This window comes from Aedes aegypti, chromosome 3, assembly GCF_002204515.2.
Source record: "Aedes aegypti strain LVP_AGWG chromosome 3, AaegL5.0 Primary Assembly, whole genome shotgun sequence".
In the NCBI taxonomy this organism is placed as follows: Eukaryota; Metazoa; Arthropoda; class Insecta; order Diptera; family Culicidae; genus Aedes; species Aedes aegypti.
Genome location: NC_035109.1, coordinates 130,458,094 through 130,479,608, shown reverse-complemented (window position 1 = coordinate 130,479,608; position 21,515 = coordinate 130,458,094). Strand labels below are relative to the sequence as shown.

General features: G+C 37.4%; 1 protein-coding gene across 2 annotated transcripts in view; it reads left to right on the top strand.

Annotated features, from left to right (window-relative positions):
- The window catches only part of LOC5573800 (furin-like protease 2), a 1,094,423-nt gene that overhangs the window by 704,839 nt on the left and 368,069 nt on the right, over positions 1-21,515 (top strand). The gene's annotated exons all lie outside the window — the stretch shown is intronic.

Sequence of the window (21,515 nt, the reverse complement as noted above, 5' to 3'; positions counted from 1 at the left end):
AAACAATTATCAAAAGTCAAAAAGTGCCAAAATCAACGACAAAAAAAACGAAAAAATACGATAAAAAAGATAAATACAGTCAAACCAACGTCTGACTTTTCGTTAAAGATGAACTTTAAAAAAACATGATTATAGACCGATTTTAAAAGATCCAAGTTCCCGGACAATTCGCATACTCTTCAAAATGTATTATATTCCGGAAGAAATGGAATTGTCTACTTGGTTCCGAAGTTATATCGGATTCAAATGGGGTATATTCGTTTCGGAAGTGAAGGTTCATGAAGATTTTACAAGATTAGCCGTAAGAAAATAGTTCAGTATGTACTTTCTATTAGTAAAAACTACCAGAAGGTCGAATAACGTTGTTTCTTATTGATTCTGGTTATTTCGGATACCCGGTCATCTGGCACCGGTTCCTGAAGGTACCCAAAATGGACATTTTCTAAAACTTAAAGAATAGTACCGTGCGACGGCTCAAAACTCGTGATTTTTTATTCTGAACATCTTAGATATAATGCCAAGGACCACTATGAGGTTCTGGCCACATTACGATAACCCGGAATCGGTTCCGACAGTGGGACACTATTGTAATCTTATTCACTCCTATCGTGCGACGGCTCAAAATTCATTTTTTTTGTTTCCTGAACACAACACAAAAAAAAAACTAGAAGGAATATACTAGAAGGTAATTTTTCATTGTGTTCAGTAAATGCTCCCACTAATTCAACAACATTGTACCTCGCGCAAATCTCTCTGTCATCATTGGTAATTACGTTCATTCAAGGGCACTACTGTTCTACTTCAGATATTGTTTTGGAGCTGTTTACTTAAAATCCTTTATTATCATCCATAGAACTATTTCTTTTGACATTTTCAAAACGTATGATGCCAAAATTGAATTCTCAAAAATGTTTTTAATAGCTTTGTTTTCTAGTTTATAAGCCAGCATCGAAAGTGAACAAATGATAAAGAAGTTCAACAAATGACTTTGAAAAACATTTTCAAATTTCTTTATTATTGAAACATTAAGGATTTTTGCCACCATACTTTTACAAGGCGGTCAAAACAACAGAAAAACACTTTCGAAAAACTTCCAAAAATTATCATAAACAATCAAAAACTTTCAAAAACGTCAAAAAACAGCTTTAAATAATAAAAACGTTCAACAGCCTGACAAGCCTGACAATGATTAAATAAAGCAAACACGACCAAATAACGGTCAAAAGCATCCAATCAAAATCAAAAAACGATCAACAACAATCAAAACGATAAAAAGCGGTCAAAATTGTCAGATTTCTAGTTTCAGTTTTGCCAAAATAATGGAGTTCATATATGTAAAGTTTTGAAAAGTTAAATCGAGCAATTAGAAATAGTAACCCCCGCTAATTTGAACGATACTTCATCCAATCCATTCATTTTTAATTTTAACTTCTAGTCACCCTACAAAAAACAGACAAATTTGTTTCTCTTAGTCTGCTTTGTTTTGATTCTGCGTTTCATTTTACAACGTTCCATTTTGATTTACTCCTATCCACGATGTGCAGATTAGCGGGGTGCAAATTAAAAAGTGTTCAGATTAAAAGTGGTTAAACCAACGGGTGTACCCGGTAATAGCAAGACAACAAAATTTTTCTAGAAAGGCACGTGCCTGGTGTAGCGGTTAGAACTCACACGTCTCTCGCCGAGGACTTGAGATCGAATTCCATACCCGAAATAGTAATTTATCATCTTAAGATTACAGTGGCTCCTTTGTTCAGAAGTGAAATTAGACCGTTGGTCCCGAGGTGGACTAGCACAGAGCTAAAAACCTCGTTAATAGACAGAAATAATAATAATTTGTATAGCAAATTATTTTGCTGAATAGAATTTTTTTTCGAAGTGATTGCCAACAACACTGCTTCCAGGAGTTCTCCCAAGGATGCCTTCGGGAGTTTCTCGAAAAATTCCTCCTGAGATTCCTTCAGAAATTCTTCCAGGAGTTACACTTAGGATTTTTCCGCAAATTCTGCCAGGGATTTCTCTACGAATTACATAAATGCTTTGTTAAGGGATTGCAAGAAGGATTCATCCACAAATTCATACATTAATTCCATCAGATATTCTTGCATAAAATGCACCGAGTTTAAAATCATGAATTCATACAAGTAAATTCCGAGGACTACAATTTTATAGATTATCTTTTCGCTTTTCACTTTTCGAAAACCAATTAGATTGAAATTGTTTTAGAATGCCTGGAGAATTTGCTTTAGCGATTTTAGTAGCAAATACTGAAATTGCGCAAAAAGAAATCAGTTTTATAATTCTTGTAGTTCTTCTTGAAGAATTTCCTGCAGAAATCCTAGTCAGAGTTGATGGTGAGGTTGCTTTAAAAAGGAAGGAAACATGAAGATCATATCGAATGATTTTTTGGAGAAGTGCTGATGAATCCTTGTTACTTTCTCGTCTGTTACCGCAGTTAGAGACTTACTAACTTTTAACTCTTGGACAGTATGGAGGTATCTTATAAGAATTAATGAAAAATTATTTAAAAAAAATGGTAATAAATTTCTGTCATGTAGAACACATGTAGAAATCCACAAGGAAGCGTCTGGATTAAACTATAGAAAATTTCGTGGCAAAACTCATAAAAGGTGTTCCTCTTTGAGCACTGTTTCTGAAGGCCACTAAACATTTATTTTAGTTTAAATTTGATCATTTTCTAGGAAAATTTTAATTAATATTTCTCTGATTTACTGTGACGATTGGCCAAAACGACCCTAAGAAAAGTTATCTAAGATATAATGAAAATTTGTTCAACTTCTCCTACAATTATCAAGTATCGATTTGATTTTTCTCTTCTATTGTGTTATATTCTTTTATGGATGTTATTTTATCCTATTTTTTATTTTTTGTTTGTTTTTGGACTAAGGTGGTGTCTATTTCATTTAGTTTTGTCAGTATATTATAATTCTTCCTTCTTTTTTCTTTTTTTTTTAATCACCCCTGTTTTACACTGTCTTGGTTCGGTTTGCTGTTCTCAGCACTGAATAAGTGATTCCAAACGGCTAACACGGACTTCCCATCACTGCCAGCTTCGAAATTTAAAATCATAAACCGTACCACCGCAACGTAAACGCAAAGTTTAATTAACTTCACTTCCCATAGAACGGCAAACGCCTTTGGCCCTGCAAAGAACCATCGAATCGAAGCCCACCTGGCCGGCACCCAGCCCACGTTGGTTTTAGCAGAGCAGCACTGTTCCTCCAAAGCGCCTGCAGACAAACGTTTCCCCGGCAAGCTTTGTTACACACGCAATGATTGGAAAATTTCTTCCGCTGAAATCCCATGAAATCACCAACCCTAATCCCATCAGCAAACCAAAACCATTGGTCTTCGTCGTTATCAACGTCAACGGGCCCACCCACCGGCAGTGGCACCATAGTCCACTTCTTCTTGTTACAATTACGTGCCAAAGAGAACATACGCTGGATTTTATCACATATATTAAGTGTAAGCTTCCTTCGAAAGTTATTCATAAAAAACATGTACGGTATAAATTAAAACATGTTATATATTGCTTTTTTTTCATGAAATAAAAACTCTTCTAATAACTACTAGATTTTAAATTTCGATATGACAACTCATTTCGTTATTGTTAATAATGGTTTATTCACAATTCTTGTTTTATTGAAATTTTGCCATTGGTTTATTCTTATTATGTCAAATTTAGTAATGGTTTTTAAGTTATTATTTTTCCCCTTTTGGCCTTTTTTTTCAAACAAACCAATATACAAAATTGTACAAATGACAAAAATTCTTATTGGTTTGTATTTGTTCTAGTCAAGAAGCAATTACAGCGTATGAACCTGATATCTTAGCATTTTTTGAATCTGTGCTCTTTACCACTGACCCAAGAAAGACCTCCTGCATCAAAGGGCAATCAATTACGGTAAAATGGCTACTCACTGCTCCGATGTTTCGTCGTCCAATCCGGAGCACTAAGGTTCGCCCGTTTTCCCAGATGGGTGTGCGTAGTGTTCCAGCTCCCTGCTTCCAATTTCTAATAAAATAAATAAATTAATAACTCAATCGAAAATTCAATCAAACTTTTCCTTTCTGGGGTCGGTGCCCACGAAGCACTTGGCAGCAGTGGAACTAACAAGCATTCGTTCAATCCCTGACTGTGATCTCGGTGTGGGTGTGAAACGAGAAGGACGAACCGAAAGTGTTGTTAGCCAAATCAACCTGACCACAGTAACCACGCCAGTTTTGTCACATCTCGTCACGTCATTGTCGGCCAGGTGGGTGACAAATTGGTGGTCTCGAAAATTTCGACTTGTCAGTTTCAGAGAGCGGAGGAAAGTTTGTTTGCTTAGTTTACGTTTACGAGGACAGGAAAGTATTAATTGCGCTATCACCATGATTGGATGTCATGTTAATGGATTGGATTTAAATTAGGATTTGGATTTGGACTTGGACTTGGACTTGGACTTGGACTTGGACTTGGACTTGGACTTGGACTTGGACTTGGACTTGGACTTGGACTTGGACTTGGACTTGGACTTGGACTTGGACTTGGATTGGATTTGAATTGAATTTGAATTGGATTTGGATTGGATTTGGATTGGATTTGGATTGGATTTGGATTGGATTTGGATTGGATTTGGATTGGATTTGGATTGGATTTGGATTGGATTTGGATTGGATTTGGATTGGATTTGGATTGGATTTGGATTGGATTTGGATTGGATTTGGATTGGATTTGGATTGGATTTGGATTGGATTTGGATTGGATTTGGATTGGATTTGGATTGGATTTGGATTGGATTTGGATTGGATTTGGATTGGATTTGGATTGGATTTGGATTGTGGATTTGGATTGGATTTGAATTGGATTTGGATTGGATTTGGATTGGATTTGGATTGGATTTGGATTGGATTTGGATTGGATTTGGATTGGATTTGGATTGGATTTGGATTGGATTTGGATTGGATTTGGATTGGATTTCGATTGATTCGATTCGATTTGATTCGATTCGATTTCGATTTCGATTCGATTCGATTCGATTTCGATTCGATTTCGATTCGATTTCGATTCGATTTCGATTCGATTTCGATTCGATTTCGATTCGATTTCGATTCGATTTCGATTCGATTTCGATTCGATTTCGATTCGATTTCGATTCGATTTCGATTCGATTTCGATTCGATTTCGATTCGATTTCGATTCGATTTCGATTCGATTTCGATTCGATTTCGATTCGATTTCGATTCGATTTCGATTCGATTTCGATTCGATTTCGATTCGATTTCGATTCGATTTCGATTCGATTTCGATTCGATTTCGATTCGATTTCGATCGATTTCGATTCGATTTCGATTCGATTTCGATTCGATTTCGATTCGATTTCGATTCGATTTCGATTCGATTTCGATCGATTTCGATTCGATTTCGATTCGATTTCGATTCGATTTCGATTCGATTTCGATTCGATTTCGATTCGATTTCGATTCGATTTCGATTCGATTCGATTTCGATTCGATTCGATTGATTTCGATTCGATTTCGATTCGATTCGATTCGATGTTCGATTCGATTTTCGATTCGATTTCGATTCGATTTCGATTCGATTCTTCGATTCGATTTCGATTCGATTTCGATTCGATTTCGATTCGATTTCGATTCGATTTCGATTCGATTTCGATTCGATTTCGATTCGATTTCGATTCGATTTCGATTCGATTTCGATTCGATTTCGATTCGATTTCGATTCGATTGGACTTGGACTTGGACTTGGACTTGGACTTGGACTTGGACTTGGACTTGGACTTGGACTTGGACTTGGACTTGGACTTGGACTTGGACTTGGACTTGGACTTGGACTTGGACTTGGACTTGGACTTGGACTTGGACTTGGACTTGGACTTGGACTTGGACTTGGACTTGGACTTGGACTTGGACTTGGACTTGACTGGACTTGGACTTGGACTTGGACTTGGACTTGGACTTGGACTTGGACTTGGACTTGGACTTGGACTTGGACTTGGACTTGGACTTGGACTTGGACTTGGACTTGGACTTGGACTTGGACTTGGACTTGGACTTGGACTTGGACTTGGACTTGGACTTGGACTTGGACTTGGACTTGGACTTGGACTTGGACTTGGACTTGGACTTGGACTTGGACTTGGACTTGGACTTGGGACTTGGACTTGGACTTGGACTTGGACTTGGACTTGGACTTGGACTTGGACTTGGACTTGGACTTGGACTTGGATTTCGATTCGATTTCGATTCGATTTCGATTCGATTTCGATTCGATTTCGATTCGATTTCGATTCGATTTCGATTCGATTTCGATTCGATTTCGATTCGATTTCGATTCGATTTCGATTCGATTTCGATTCGATTTCGATTCGATTTCGATTCGATTTCGATTCGATTTCGATTCGATTATCGATTCGATTCGATTTCGATTCGATTTCGATTCGATTTCGATTCGATTTCGATTCGATTTCGATTCGATTTCGATTCGATTTCGATTCGATTTCGATTCGATTTCGATTCGATTTCGATTCGATTTCGATTCGATTTCGATTCGATTTCGATTCGATTTCGATTCGATTTCGATTCGATTTCGATTCGATTTCGATTCGATTTTCGATTCGATTTCGATTCGATTTCGATTCGATTTCGATTCGATTTCGATTCGATTTCGATTCGATTTCGATTCGATTTCGATTCGATTTCGATTCGATTTCGATTCGATTTCGATTCGATTTCGATTCGATTTCGATTCGATTTCGATTCGATTTCGATTCGATTTCGATTCGATTTCGATTCGATTTCGATTCGATTCGATTCGATTTCGATTCGATTTCGATTCGATTTCGATTCGATTTCGATTCGATTTCGATTCGATTTCGATTCGATTTCGATTCGATTTCGATTCGATTTCGATTCGATTTCGATTCGATTTCGATTCGATTTCGATTCGATTTCGATTCGATTCGATTCGATTCGATTTCGATTCGATTTCGATTCGATTTCGATTCGATTTCGATTCGATTTCGATTCGATTTCGATTCGATTTCGATTCGATTTCGATTCGATTTCGATTCGATTTCGATTCGATTTCGATTCGATTTCGATTCGATTTCGATTCGATTTCGATTCGATTTCGATTCGATTTCGATTCGATTTCGATTCGATTTCGATTCGATTTCGATTCGATTTCGATTCGATTTCGATTCGATTTCGATTCGATTTCGATTCGATTTCGATTCGATTTCGATTCGATTTCGATTCGATTTCGATTCGATTTCGATTCGATTTCGATTCGATTTCGATTCGATTTCGATTCGATTTCGATTCGATTCGATTTCGATTCGATTTCGATTCGATTTCGATTCGATTTCGATTCGATTTCGATTCGATTTCGATTCGATTTCGATTCGATTTCGATTCGATTTCGATTCGATTTCGATTCGATTTCGATTCGATTTCGATTCGATTTCGATTCGATTTCGATTCGATTTCGATTCGATTTCGATTCGATTTCGATTCGATTTCGATTCGATTCGATTTCGATTCGATTTCGATTCGATTTCGATTCGATTTCGATTCGATTTCGATTCGATTTCGATTCGATTTCGATTCGATTTCGATTCGATTTCGATTCGATTTCGATTCGATTTCGATTCGATTTCGATTCGATTTCGATTCGATTTCGATTCGATTTCGATTCGATTTCGATTCGATTTCGATTCGATCGATTTCGATTCGATTTCGATTCGATTTCGATTCGATTTCGATTCGATTTCGATTCGATTTCGATTCGATTTCGATTCGATTTCGATTCGATTTCGATTCGATTTCGATTCGATTTCGATTCGATTTCGATTCGATTTCGATTCGATTTCGATTCGATTTCGATTCGATTTCGATTCGATTTCGATTCGATTTCGATTCGATTTCGATTCGATTTCGATTCGATTTCGATTCGATTTCGATTCGATTTCGATTCGATTTCGATTCGATTTCGATTCGATTTCGATTCGATTTCGATTCGATTTCGATTCGATTTCGATTCGATTTCGATTCGATTTCGATTCGATTTCGATTCGATTTCGATTCGATTTCGATTCGATTTCGATTCGATTTCGATTCGATTTCGATTCGATTTCGATTCGATTTCGATTCGATTTCGATTCGATTTCGATTCGATTTCGATTCGATTTCGATTCGATTTCGATTCGATTTCGATTCGATTTCGATTCGATTTCGATTCGATTTCGATTCGATTTCGATTCGATTTCGATTCGATTTCGATTCGATTTCGATTCGATTTCGATTCGATTTCGATTCGATTTCGATTCGATTTCGATTCGATTTCGATTCGATTTCGATTCGATTTCGATTCGATTTCGATTCGATTTCGATTCGATTTCGATTCGATTTCGATTCGATTTCGATTCGATTCGATTCGATTTCGATTCGATTTCGATTCGATTTCGATTCGATTTCGATTCGATTTCGATTCGATTTCGATTCGATTTCGATTCGATTTCGATTCGATTTCGATTCGATTTCGATTCGATTTCGATTCGATTTCGATTCGATTTCGATTCGATTTCGATTCGATTTCGATTCGATTTCGATTCGATTTCGATTCGATTTCGATTCGATTTCGATTCGATTTCGATTCGATTTCGATTCGATTTCGATTCGATTTCGATTCGATTCGATTTCGATTCGATTTCGATTCGATTTCGATTCGATTTCGATTCGATTTCGATTCGATTTCGATTCGATTTCGATTCGATTCGATTCGATTCGATTCGATTTCGATTCGATTTCGATTCGATTTCGATTCGATTTTGATTCGATTTCGATTCGATTTCGATTCGATTTCGATTCGATTTCGATTCGATTTCGATTCGATTCGATTCGATTCGATTTCGATTCGATTCGATTTCGATTCGATTTCGATTCGATTCGATTTCGATTCGATTTCGATTCGATTTCGATTCGATTTCGATTCGATTTCGATGGATGATGACTTCTTCTTCTTTCTGGCGTTTCGTCCCCACTGGGACAGAGTCTGCTTCTCAGCTTAGTGTTCTTATGAGCACTTCCACAGTTATTCACTGAGAGCTTACTATGCCAATGACCATTTTTACATGCGTATATCGTGTGGCAGGTACGAAGGTACTCTATGTCCCGAAAAGATCCTCGACCGGTGGAATTCGAACCCACGACCCTTAGCTTGGTCATGCTGATTAGCTGCGCGTTTACCGCTACGGCTATCTGGGCCCCGGATGATGACTTCTTTCAAATTAATAAAAGCTCAAGAAATTAAATCCTCTTTGATCATTCTGTAATTGAGTTTCATTACTCTCAAGCATGACATTTCTTCGACTCATTCAATAATCACTTATCCGTTTCCTTCCTAACAGAGCAACCAATTTTCACTGACCGCTTCAGCACAAAATTCAATCAATTGACCTCAACCCGGTCCAACTAATTCGATATGTCTTTTCCTTGTACAAGTCGGTAGTAAGTACCACTAGCTACAAACATTCATTCGGAACGTGACCAACAGGTTTCCTGTCCGTTTGGTCGGTCCAGACTAGGGTTACCTTTCTTTCGTCGTGTCATCATATTTCAAACGAGTCATCACCACCTCCACCTTCTGCAGGGTTCGGCAAAAGGCAAAAGCAAATGCTGTCAAAAAAACGGAGGCAGGCGATGGACGATGACATACTACGCTGACGGTAGTCTTACGGCATCGCAGGACTACCCGAGCAGGAACGAATAACTTGCAACTATCTATGCTTACCATATTTTGTTCTTATACCTTAACTAAAATAAGAGTGAAGAAAATGCTAACGATAGATACAACTATAATGTACGATGAATGGAACGAGCCTAGGATTGAATCCATGGTCTTCTGTTTATGAAGCAGAAGCAATAGCCGTTAGACCACCAACCCCGTCTGTGCTTGAGTAGAGGTATTGAGCTACTCTTGAAATGCATTACTCATATATGAAAATTCATCATGTCATATTTTGATTTAGCAATAATTGATCCAATTATCAGTTTGATATTTTTAGTATATGCATGAGATGTTATTTGGGGTATTCTACCTCTCATGCACGGAGCTCATTAACATTATTGAAAATTATCTGGTATAGCACACCCTACTTTGGTATTCTGCTTTTTTTATTTTATTCTACTCGGGAACCTAAACTGATTCAGAAGCGGCAGCAGCAGCAGCAAGTTCGGTCGTGTGCTAATGATGGTAACTAAATTTGAACCATGACAGACCAATTTGCTGCACACCACCACCAGTCAGTGTAGGGCCTGAATTTCCCCGGCAGGTGAGGTAAGAACAGATTCGCGCAGCACTTGTGCTGATTATCGCTTCCTGGTCTGTATTTTACGGAAGTTTTTCTCAAGTTCTCACTTCTTCTCCGTTTCCGACGACCGGGGTTGGACTTATTTGCATTTTAAATTTTGCGCGATGATACCAGCCAGCTGATCCACTTTTGCTGGGGGTTTTGCTATAGTCGTTTGATAGTTGTTGTAGTTCGCTGGCGTGTATAATTTGCTGCTTCCTTGGCTTTGTTTTGCTTAACAAGATTGGCGTTAGAATTCGGGTAATGTCAACAGCTTTAATAACTAAACTTTCTTTATCGTTGTTCTGGATAGGCGACTTATATAATGAGTAGAAAATTTCAGCCCAATGATTCTTTCGGCCAAATAGGTTGGTTGGTTGGTTTCACTTTATTAACGAGATTTTTAGCCCTGGGCTAGTTCATCTCGGACCAACGGCTTTACTTCCCTTCCGAAGGAAGTCGTCACTATAACTTTTTACGTCATAAGTGACTATGTCGGGGATGGGATTCGATCCCAGGTCCTCGGCGTGAGAGGCGAGCATTCTAACCACTACACCAGGTCCGTCCCCCTTCGGCCAAATAGCATTCGGTCAAATGGCACTGTTCATAATAAATTGTTTTTTTTTTTTTTCAAGGAATTGTTCATTCAGAGTAAACCAAATCACTCCACGGAATTCTTCAGCTCAGTAAGAGTACACCAAGTGCACTAAGTTTATGAAAATATGAACAATTGAAATCTATTAGAGGTTTGGATTATAAATTCCTTAAGGAACTAGTGTCATTTCAACATTACATTCATTTCTTTCTTATCATTTTGTTAACAACAAATTACATTTCATTTGCCGTAGCAGTTTAGATTTGTTGCAGTTGAGTTTATTTCCTGTATATAAGAGAAAAACACGCTTTCAATTTACTTAACCAAACTTAACCTAAATATATAACGCATTCATCGTGTCAATAGAAGATTGTAACGATTTTTACCTGAAATTATTCATTATTTTATTTGACATTTGTTTCCATGTTTCAACATTGGATATTCTATGTAACTCATTGGTACTATACCAGGGAGGAAGCTTCAGAATCGTTTTCAAAATATTATGTTGAATCCTCTGCAGAGCTTTCATCTTGGTATTACAACAGCTGATTCATATTGGTACAGCATACAACATGGCTGGCCTGAACATTTATTTGAATATCAAAAGCTTGTTCTTAAGTAAAAGTTTCCATTTTCTGTTAATAGGTGGATAAGACATTTTATATATTTGTTACATTTGGCTTGAATGGCCTCAATGTGATTTTTTTTATGGTTTTATAATGATACAAACACCTGGTGGTCCATATGGTGCATACCGAGCATGTAGTAAACTAAACTTTACTACTTTTCACTCATACCACCCATCACTTTTCCTAGCAGAGAATCCAGTGATAAACGAATTCAATCTCATTTACCATCTATCTTCGAAATGCACTCGTTCTATCGAAGTTGTGAAGATCGGCAGAATTTATCGCATCTTCTTGCTCCTCTTTTTTTCTCGTAATGCTTACCGGTGCATTCACTTTTAACATTTCTTCCGCAAAGCAAAAAAAGGCAAATCCTCCGCCCGCCCGAAAGGCATCAATTTTCCATCTTTGCTCCAGATCACGTGGATGTATTCCACCGGTCTTCGGAGCAGCAGCCTTTTCCGGGCGTTGCAAGTGGAATCAGATTGCTCAGTCTCAGGGTGCTTCGCATTTTCTGCTTCCTTTGCGACGAGAGCCCACCTCTCATAATCAATCGCTGTAGGCTGATATTCCCACTCGGGGCCTGGCTTCAGCAGTCAGCCAGCTTCCGTTCATCCGTCGCCTGCCGGTCCTCATAATGGAGATTTATTGACGTACGCCACGTATCGGACACTGAATGGAAAAGAAGGACGACGACGACGACTTGCACCAGATGATTCTGCATCGAACGGAATGGATGAAAAAATGTGAAGTTTGTTTTGCAGCTTCAACACTTCGTCTCTGACTGGCCTAACGGGGTTTCTTTCTAGCGTGGGCGGAGTATTTCTCAATGCGATGGTGAATCAGTTTGACCCGATTGGTTTCAAGAGATTCTAGACGCAGAAAGCGAATCGACGGATTAAGTCGGCAAACTGGGTCGATTTCCTATTTTATCTGTTTTCTTAGTTGGTTGATTCGACCGGGAGACTTGAATATCAAGCAGATCATTTTTCTGATTTTTCGATGCTGCATGACTTATGCAAATGGAGAATTTTGATCATCGGATGGTACAAAAGGAAGGTTTTGAAAGCGAAGACAGATTAAAATATCTCACTTTATTATTTCGCTGGCTTACCATTATTAATGTGCCCAAATCGAGGGCTCAAAATTTAAAAGTCAATAACGGCGCCGGCCACGTTGCTATGGTCATCAGGGAAGGGCAGGACAACCATTGTTACTAGAGACCGAAGAATCTTCTGGATCTCTACAGTTGTCATGAGATTAGTAGGATATGGTAAAAATCTGTAAGTCGCCTTAAGTTGGTGATGCGATCCATGATATATTCACGCCTAATCGGATTCGCGATGTTATTCGATAAATGCATTGTACGCCGTACAAGGGAAATCTTCAACTTGAAGTTCGATATCTGAGATAAACATCATTTCTCATTGTCCTCTTTTTATAGTTTGTGGTCCAATACGAGGCACGGTCCTAGTGTTCTGTGAAATTTTAAGCTTCCTAGATAATGATTTAAAGGTGGCCCAACGATACTGTAGATTTATATGGAATTTACTATTAATAATTTTTGGAAAATGTCCCAAACATGCTCGTACTGTAATGTAAAAAACTTATCATCCCATAGTAAAAACCCATTCTTTAAACCTTGATGAAGGATGTTGCTGAAGAAACAATTCCCTTTGGAGCTAATTTTGTTTGGCATTTTCAAAAATGTTTGCAGGACTATAATCACTTATGAAGCTTAATTATGACTAACAAACTCACGAATATCTCTTCTCCTATCCGTCGGATTGAATCGCTCTCTTCAACAACTTTCTTTATCATGATTTGAAGAATGAGTTTTAACATTGGAATGATAAGTTTGTACTCACCATCCAGTAACGTGTTTGGAACATTTTTCAAAATGTCTCCATAGTAATTTCTATATCAACCTACATTGTCGTTGGACCACCTATAAATCACCACCTAGAAGCTGAAAATTTCACAGAACACTAAATTATGGTAAGGATGATAGAGGTGATTGGATTTTCAAACTTGTTTAAATTTTATTAGGAAACAAAATGAATGGGCATGATACCAAAATTCGTCCAGGGAGCTTCCCAAACAAATATTGCCAAAATATTGAAAAGATATAATGCCAAAATATGCGCTGAGGACCGTGGGAGTCATCAAATGTCTTACCAGGATTGCATTCAGTATTACAACTATTTTATCAAAGATTTCCCCATTCTGAAATTCTAGATCTTTTAGGAATTCTAAAAGGAATCTTATTTTAGTATTTGCCAAAGAAAGTCCATAAAATAAGGTAGGACCAAACATGAATCACAAACCAATAATCTTTCAATGAGACTGGATTGTAGTAGTTTGATAAAATCGAAAGTAAAATAACAATGATTAGGCGATTTTAGCAAATAATATTGGGAGGAAAATGTCAAGAATTCAATCATTAAATCTCAATATATTTCCCAATGAATTAATGAATTTTTCAAGGATCTCACCAAGAGTTTTGCTTCAAATCAAAGGTGATAAGGATTGAATTAAAAAACGGTTGCCTAGAAACCTACTTATACTTTCAAAAGCACGAATTGAGTGATTAAAGAAATACGCATAGCTGAAACTGCTACTCGTAGCTTGTGTATTTAGTACACATGTTGAATACAGTGCAGTGGAGATTCGCTCGTTGGGTGTCCGCTACATAGAATGACTCGGTGGTTGGATGTTCGCTGGTTGGAAATAATTCCAACTAAAAACCACTCGAATGTCAAGAGAAGAGGTCAAACTGACTTTGACCTCTGAGTATCGTCGCATTGAAGTCTTCATATATAGAACAAATGTGTATGTATATGAGCGTTTCGTGACGGTTCGCCCTCCAGATTCGATAGTCTGGAACATTTTGACCAGTCATTGGTTGGAGGGCAGTCGTGTTCCAACCAACGAATCTCCGCTGTAGTATTTAAATTCTATGCCGTGCTTCTGGTAAAAAAGTGTTATTGGTGAACGCAGCCCTATTCCACCTTAAAATTTTCGAAAAATTCAGTATTAAAAAAATCGGCAAGGATTCTCATCAAAATTTCAGCCAAAAATCTATCTAAAATTGTATGCGAATGGAAGCGTGATTTGATAAGCACTTGACATATTTTCATATATCACCGTTTCCACTGAACACTGAAATTTGATTGTCAATCAAGAAAAAAAAAAAATTTTATAATTGTTCCACGGCCCCCTTGAGAAAATTTCACGACCCCCTAGTGGGATCACTGGTTGAGAACCACTGTACTAGAGTGTCCATCCTGGGACATCCCGGAACAAAACATCCCAGGATTTGACAAATATCGGGATTTCCCGTTTTCCGGCATCTTAGTTCTGACATCCCGGGAATCCCGGGATTCCCCAAATGTACGTAGAATTTGATGAAATTCACTAAAATTCAATGAAAAACAATGACATTTTTCCTTCCTATCAAACTTTATTTGATAAAATAGAAAAGTATCATGAAAAAGGGAGTAAACGGGTAATTATTTTTATGAAAAGACCAATTTACCAAGTAAAAACACATATTTTTGTTTGTCTAGTTGCAAAGTTATAATGCTTTTCTTTTCAACATTGACCGTTTTTATAAGCCTATGATGAGATAGCAAATTTGAAAGTACACCTAATCTTCAGTCAATAATTTTCAGTAATAAACATATCTACATTACCTTAAATGTCCTTGAATCGTTTCTTTTGATCTAAAGTTTTTATGTCTTTTCAAATGTTTGAAGCACATTGCTTAGAAATTATGACTTAAGTTTTTACCATTCATAAGTGTTATAGCGAATTTGAAAAAATAAATTAATAGCAATCCCGTTATTAGTTAAGCAATGTTTTGATTTTTGTTAGGTTACTTCATCAGAATAAGAAAGTCTTATATGAAATGTGATTTGCTATAATTAACATATTATCATGGAAAGTTACATTATCTATTTATTTCATTGAAAAAAAAGAGCATTATACCTACTTTAAATTTATACTTCCTATTCAACCAAAATGCTTGTCTTATTTAAAATGTATTAAATCCCGGGATCCCGGAATTTCCCGGGACACGCTTTGATTTTTGTCCCGAATCCCGGGACGAGAAAAATGGTCGGGAAATGGACACTCTAGGTCGTACTCATACTCCGCTTTACAGGGCAAACTCTTTGTTCTTTGTCGTCCTTAGAGCATTCGGACCTATCCGGTCCTTTGCAATTTTTTGCCTTGTTGCCGATATCCATATATTTTAAGCATATTAACAATTATTTTTTGTTTCCCGAAAGATCACCTTCAGCGTGCAGTCTAACAATTTCACCTTCATCTTACAGTTTTAAGGTAATCGGTTCGTCTTTTTTTGCATGGCCCGTCACGGTCCTCCCAAGTCAGTTACTATCAGAAAAAATCATCATCAAATGTTTGCTAACAAGTCATCAATTTTCTATTGGTAGCTAAATTGCATGTCTGGGCTAAATTTCAGATAAATCGTAGGGCCCGTTTTAAAGTTACGCCCAATTGGAGTGATAAGTTCACATATTCAAAGGTTTAACCGTTTCTGTGATTATCAGAAGAAATTAACAATCATAACTTGGTTCAAAGTAGGTTTTTTAGATGTTCGTTACCTCTGGGCGGAATTTTGAGACGCAAGATCGATCAAATATGGAGTTCTGCCCTTAATGAGACGTAGACCACCGGAAGTACTTATTTCAAATAAATGCAAGAGGCATTCTTATATCGTTAATAATGTTCAAATGTTGTGAACGACAACCTTTTTTGTAGGCTCAGGTGTTTTGAGGCATAACGGAGCCAATTTGATGTATACCAATTTTATAATATTTTATCGGTTGAAAATTTCTCTAATAAAGATTAACACTTCAGTCGTCGCACTGTTGTACTTTGTACAACGTTGTTCTGGCGGCGGCGAACCGCGCGACGACTGGAAGGTTAAAAAAAATCTTGATAACTAGGTGAACTTGGGCGCTCACATTTAACATTTTTAACTTCAATTTGCTTCAAATATTCTTATAGAAGTTCCAGCTTGCTATTTTATGCATCTGTCCGTTTTTCTTGGCTGCATCTCTCTTTCCAATATAAATCTTTTGGATCGAGTCTTCTACAGTTCAATTTTAATCAATGTAGTTACGGTGTAAGGCGTGTGTGAACAAAAACTGAATGAAGGGAAGTTTTCAATACCTTAAGTAAAGATTATCCAAATATATATTGTTTTAATAAATTTATAATTGTTGCATTTGCAGGGCTTGATTTTCCATCCTAGCTCACACAAAACGTTTCAAGTTCAAGCCGTAATAACCGGTAAAGGCAAACTAAAGAGATCGTATTATTTGAGCTATATACATTTTTCTAAGCTATGTTATCTTGAACTCTCTTTTATTCTTTGTGTAAACTTACACACTAAGAATTTTTTTCACGAGCTCGGCTGTGCGACTCTCGGTTTCCCGATCTAAACCGAGACTCAGCTAACAAATCGTCCGGTTGCTTAGCAACGAAGCACGATTTACTGATACTCGGTTTTTATTTGCTTTGATCCCAGGAAATTTGTATGCCGACTACTCGGCTGTGCGTATCTCGGTTAAAATTAGCCGAGATTCGGCATTCTAAATTAAGTGTGTATCTTACAGTTAGACATCTTCATTAGGTTGTTCGTAACTATACTATGAGTCTTATTTTTTGTAAACAAACATATAAAGTTAAGATTTGCAAGTGAATTTACAACGATGTAATAATACGTTTATACATTACACTACACCGAAATTAAAATAGTAACAAAATTTAATTTGATTTGACTGCAAGACTAAGATCACAATATCAAAACCTGGATGGAGAAACTTAACAAGGTTTGATGGATAACTAACAACAACTAAAAACTTGGAAACTGGAAATAATTTTGAGGTATACTTGCGTATTGTTATAAGTAAACATATAACCGTATACTCAGGCCCGGATTTGTGGGAAGGAGAGCGAGGGGGCAAATTCCCAAATAGTTTATCGATTTGCTTATTTCTTCAATAACAACTGTCGTTCAAGTTCAATAAATGGAAAACAAAATTGAAAAAATAATTATGTAATATTCGCCATTGTTATCTAAGTCTCCATGAATCATATGATTTTGATTTCAACTGGAACATTTTCAGTTTTGGATTTGATGGAGAATGATTCAGTCGAAATTCAATTTGGTTATCTATCACGTACGACTTTTCAGGTATTTTATATAGTTGATTTATTTTACACAACATTTACGAAGTTATGTGGATGTAGTTGAATTCGTGTAATATTACAAGTTTTTTGAAGTTTTCCTATGCTTAGCGTTTCCCGCTCATTTTGTACCAAGGGCCCCCGTCAAAAGATCTTACCCGGGCCCCCTGAAGCTCAAATTCGATACTGCAGAAGTGTATTGAAACGTGAGTAGGTTCACTTGATTATTTTGAATATTGAGCAACAAAAACCAATTAAGTTACATGATTAATCTGGCTCCATAATGCTTTAAATCGCTTGAGTCTTCGAAAACTCGGTATTTTTTCTCAAAACTTTCATGAAAAGTATTTATTGTTTATCATTGACAACATTTGAACATGATTAACGATATGAAAATGGCTCTTCCATTTATTTAAAACTAAATTCTATTGGTTACGCCTCAAAAAAGGCGTAGCTCTAAATTCGATTGGCTTTTTGATTCGAAATTCCGGCCAGAGGTAACAAACAACTAGTACACTACTTTAAACCAGCGGGAAATAAAAAAACCCTTTAAATATTATTAACTTCCTTTGAATTTCTAGATTTACAAGTTCAAAAAGGCGTAACTTCAAAACGGGCCCAACAATTTGCTGCAGCTTATCTATAGAAAATGACTGGAGAGCACAGATTTTATGTAGATTTTATTTTCTGATAATAACGGTCTGGGGTTTCACTACAGAGCTCTCTCCAAATTGCAAAGGTGCACCCAACGAAATTTTCTGTAATGAACTCAACCAGATATTTGCATTCGACCGCTGTCTCCTAAAAAAAGTTGCACTGTGATCCATTGACCTTGTGACATATTTCTGGTACGCTGCACTCTTTAAGAAATCCGTCTTGAGTGCGAATAACATTTCTTCTTTATGAGAGCGGCTAGTTTTCGTCATGTTTTCTCCCAGCGCTTTCAGCAACGGGATTTCTCTCACTTTCCCGAAAACGGACGCGTACGACGTTATGTTGTTTGTTTCTATTATTTCTTCTTCGATTTCATCATTGTTTTCTTTCTTCTCGTTTTGTTATGTCCTCTCCTTTTTTAGATTTTAACTGTGCACCATTCACTAACATTGTTCAACTCATTGACGCATTCTTGATTCAGGGAGTATTCGGTTGTTAAGGTGAAACTCCTTTGAATCCACTAATATCTATATGAAAGTAGTGTTACACAAAAAAATGTTCTCTTATATGCTGGTAATAGTGAAATTATAATAAATAAGACGTTGGTTTGGTTTGACTTTATTAACGAGATTTTTAGCCCTGGGCTAGTTCATCTCGGGACCAACGGCTTTACTTCCCTTCCGAAGGAAGTCGTCACTATAACTTTTTACGTCATAAGTGACTATGTCGGGGATGGGATTCGATCCCAGGTCCTCGGCGTGAGAGGCGAGTGTTCTAACCACTACACCAGGTCCGTCCCCTCAAATAAGACGTTGTTGCCAGTAATCGTTACTTCATTTTGAGTCTTTTCCGCTTCGATTTAATAATATTGCTTAATGTCGTACGTAATCATCAACATGTCTGACAGCCCTGCAAGCGGGCAGCCGTCGTAAAATTAGAAAAATAAAAAAGGGAAATGTTGTGATCGAGTGATTGGTTTTATCACGGTTTGGTGAAGTTTTAAAGTTGTTTTCATCAAAAATCTACCAGAAATTGTTCTTTAATTAACAAGTAGCGAAAGTAAATTGTGGTCGAGGTTCTACGTGTAGCGAAAGTGGTAAAATTCGGCGAAAAGAGTTCTTCGTTCGCAGGTGGATAAGTTAAAACAATTGTAGAAAAGTTAAACGTTCGTGTTGAAAATAAGCACAATTCATTATATTTCCACCAGCTACTAGTGCTGAAACTACGAAAATTTTAAGGTAATAGTATTCTGATGTCTCGTTAGCAATTTGGGTGTGGATTTAGTGTAGGTAAGTGAAATATTGTGAGAAAGAATGTGAACTTCCGGCAAATGTGTTTGTATATGTGAGGAAGCCACTTTCACTGCCATGGCAGGGATTCCTTCCTATATGTCTTCAAGAGCTTCAAATGTCTTCTGTTTTAACCACGATCTGTGCCTTCTAAGCTAACATTCTGTTACTTCTGACCGAATTCTTCGGCTGTTACGGTACACTTATTGCCTTTGACCAGATGCTTGATCCTGATGTGGACATAACTCTTGGTGTTGATGAGTTTGTAGTGTTCATTGAGCGGCAGCTCCAGCTACGACTTCGCTGTGAACACTTGACTCAGAAAGTCTGAAACTCTCAGGTTTACTAATGGAACATTCGGTGGGTTTGTTCTACTGGTGCTAACTGCAACTGTCAGTGGTATGACTGGTCATATATGCAGCCTCCCGCTCCTGGAAAATACTACCGCATATTTGTTTCCTCCGCCAAATTCTCCATCCAAATCTATGACTTTCTCCATTCGATTGCTATCGAACTGCTATCTACACTCGTTTTACATAGTTGCTGTTTGTTAGTTGGCGTCTCAAATAAGCCATCAGCCACAGATCACATGAGTAACAACTGGTCATGACATAGAATCCGTTCTATGCACCCCGAAGAAGTGGCCGAATAAACTTATGATCAATTCTCCATCCTGCGATGCATCTAATAACACCTTTATCGATATTCAGTGAGAAAATTTCGGTACAAAACCGATTTCACGTTTCCTGGAGCAAGTGGACAAACATACATGTTGAAAATTTTATCGAGCTTAGCACCAAGGATTGAAACCTGAGAAAATTGAGAATATCTCTCACGTATCACTCGTTGTAACAATTATGATCAGCAGCACATCATGAGGGTGTGCAGACCCTGTTTATCATCTTCTGCAACAGATCTGATTTGATCAGGGGGTTAACAGTGCATGATGAAACCCATATAAACAAGCTACGTACCTGAGGGACTCTATTGCTATCGGATATTCGGGGATTGTCGGGGAATGCACGAGTTCACCATTTGATGTTTTAGCGGTGCCGTGTTATTTATGTTACCATGGAAACGAGTGAATTCGGCACCGCTCAAATGTCAAAATAGTGAACTCGTGCATCGGTCCATTATGGATCAATGCACGAGTTCACTAATTTGACGTTTGAGCGGTGCCGAATTCACTGGTTGCTATGATCACATAAATAACACGGCACCGCTAAAACGTCAAATAGTGAACTCGTGCATTGATCCATACTCCGAGAAATGACATTTGATACTGACGTCATTCCTATCGCAATCTCGAATGAGTACAAGAGAAAGCAAAGCCTGCTCTCTATTACTATCCTTCTAGCTCTATGCTTGGCGATAGGAATGAAGACACATGTTTTTATTAAAAACTGTTGTTTACACGTGGGAATAGCCTACCTTGTTGTGTAGACCGTGAATAAAATGAGTAAGAATTCGGCAATGCCTGCTTGACACCCAAAATATACCGTTTTGTCTCAAATTCCGAATAGACTCATATTCCGAACACTCGGTTTTTGTATGGCGATTTGGTTGAAATGTTTCGCTGAAATATGTCACCAAATAACAAGGAAAAGCAGTCAATTGCAATTAAATTGTAAAGTCTCCAATATAATTTATACCGCGGAAGTAGTGATGATTCTCTAGTTTGAGACCAGTAGAACAAGCTCAGTTAAATTTATTTGCAAAATTATTCATTTAAATACGATTAATTCGTGCTGTT